Raw genomic sequence first — 2,405 nt, forward strand, 5'->3', positions numbered from 1 at the left:
GTAACCACTACGCTACCAGAGCTCCTTTTACCACAGTATAAAAACAGACTTCAATCAAATTTATAGTTATATTGTTGTTATTGAGTGCTGTCAAGTCAGTTTTGATTCATAATGACCCTGTATAGGGTTTCCAAGGAGCAGCTGGTGAGTTTGAATCATTGACCTTGTGATTCAGTGCTTTAATCCCACAGCACCACACCAGGACTCCATGGTTATATTATTTGAGGTTTATTTAGAAAGGTCAAGAAATGTCCTTCACTGATGAGAAAAGTGAAATTCTTTGCTAAATTTTAGATGTTTATCAAAAAGGAAAAGCTAGAGTTCATGGTAAAAAAGCTGAAATCTTCAATAAAAAAGCTTATAAAATATTTCTAATATTGGAGATAGAGGATCATTTTTGTTTTTTCTTTTACACCTACTTGCATTTCATTTTGGATAATGCAAACCAAACTTAGGTTTGAATCTGCTCTGTACATATTTCCTACAAGCATTTATGTAAATGTGGATAAAAGGCAAAGTAGTTGCAAAATAGCCTGTCATTATAGAAATCTCAGTGTTCTGGGTCATCTTTCAATCACAATCTAAGAACAAAATAGGCAGTAAGTCATATAGTGGAGACAGGAATATGGATTCTATTGTAAATGTCATGAGAAGCTCTTGGAGGGTTTTGAGTGGGAGAGTGACAGCAATATTTACATTTAAAAAAATCATCCCAGCTGCAGGGTGGAGACTAGTCTACAGGAGTCTAAGAATGGAGCAAGAAGATCACTCCAGAAGGTCCTGCCATTGAACAGGATAGATCAACGGGTAACAGCTGAGATTGGAGGTAAGTGACTAGACTAATGAAAAGATTGAAAACCATGTTGTTTTGTGTTTTTAAAAGTCAGATGGATCTTAAATGTTTCAACTGGGAATATGAAAGTACCTTCAAATATGGGATGGACTGTCATATAAAAGATGATTTAAATTGCTCTGAATCCCAAAGGCAGATTGATGAATGGAAACCACAGGGCATGAAACTTGTACTCAGAATGAGGAAGAATTTTCTTTCAGAGCTGTGTGATCAATCATACAAGGAGCTGTTTGGGGAGTTCGTGAGTCCCCACGCCTGCATGTGTTCAAGGAGTGGGACTTGGAGGACCTGCCAGAGATAGAGCAGACAGAGAGTCTTGGAAGGGATTATAAGACCATATGCTGTACAGACCTCGCTCTGAGATACACTGATTTCAGGAACTCATAGAACATGACAATTTTGAGAACTGTGGATACTCTCATTTTGCTGCAATACCACTATGATAGAGAAAATTTCTAATCACTATGTTCCTGGCAAAGTTTTGTTCAGTTGTGTATAGGGTCGCTATGAGTTGGTATCGATCGACAACACCTAACAGATAATAAATGGAGTCCTGGTGTGGTGATGTGGGTTAATGCGTTGGACTGTAAAGTCGGTCTGGACTGCAAGGTCTACAGTTCAAACTCACCATCTGTTCCTTGGAAACCCTAGACAGGGTCGTTATGAGTCGGAACTGACTCGACAACACTTAACACCAACAGCAAACAAAAATGTTCCTCATGTTAGAGCTTTTCAAAGGACACCCAAGTATTTGACACATAGCACATCCAAGTTGAGGAAGAGGGTGAGCATTTTCCCCCCCACTTCTTGACTGTTTGACTGTTTTTCTGAACCTTTACTATGTGGTTCTTGTTGTTGTTGTCTGCAAGGTCGGCAGTTCAAGCTCACCAGCTGCTCCCCGGAAACCCTACACAGGGTCGCTATGGGTCAGAATTGACTCACTTAACAAATGGAATCCACTAGTATGTGTGAGAATTTGGGAATGTGACTCACAGTGATTGCAGAGTTAACTTGAAAAAGGAAATGTTCACAGATTGAATTGATAGAGTTCTATCTCCAGCATTTCATTCTTTTCATTTCCCTCTAGTTTGTTGCATCTTTAAAGAGCACCATTTAGACCAGTTCTTAAAGCACTCTGGGAAATTAGTGATAATGAAGAGGGAAATGGATACTGTTTGGAGATTTCTCCAGACTGGTGCTGGGAAGTGGGAGGGAGCAATTGAGCTTCCTTGATGAGTGCACTCTTTCCTGTGGATACTGGGTGGGGACAAAATGGGTCTTCAAGTAACTATGATTCCTGAGTTAGTAGAAAAAGTTAAATGTTCCCTATGAAAACTGAAGAGCAAATCAGTTCATTATACTGTAGTAATTGGTATTGCAATCTCTTTCCAATGAACACCTGTACAAATCCAGTTAGGAAAGAGTATAATCAGGGATTTCATTTGCTTTCACTCACCCCTTAGGGTCCTAAATGATGTTTTGAAAATTAGACCTGATCTTCCCTGGCACCTTTGCCACCACCTTTGGGTCCTGATCACAATAAATACCCCAT

This window comes from Chrysochloris asiatica, unplaced genomic scaffold, assembly GCF_000296735.1.
Source record: "Chrysochloris asiatica unplaced genomic scaffold, ChrAsi1.0 scaffold00025, whole genome shotgun sequence".
Taxonomy (NCBI): Eukaryota; Metazoa; Chordata; class Mammalia; order Afrosoricida; family Chrysochloridae; genus Chrysochloris; species Chrysochloris asiatica.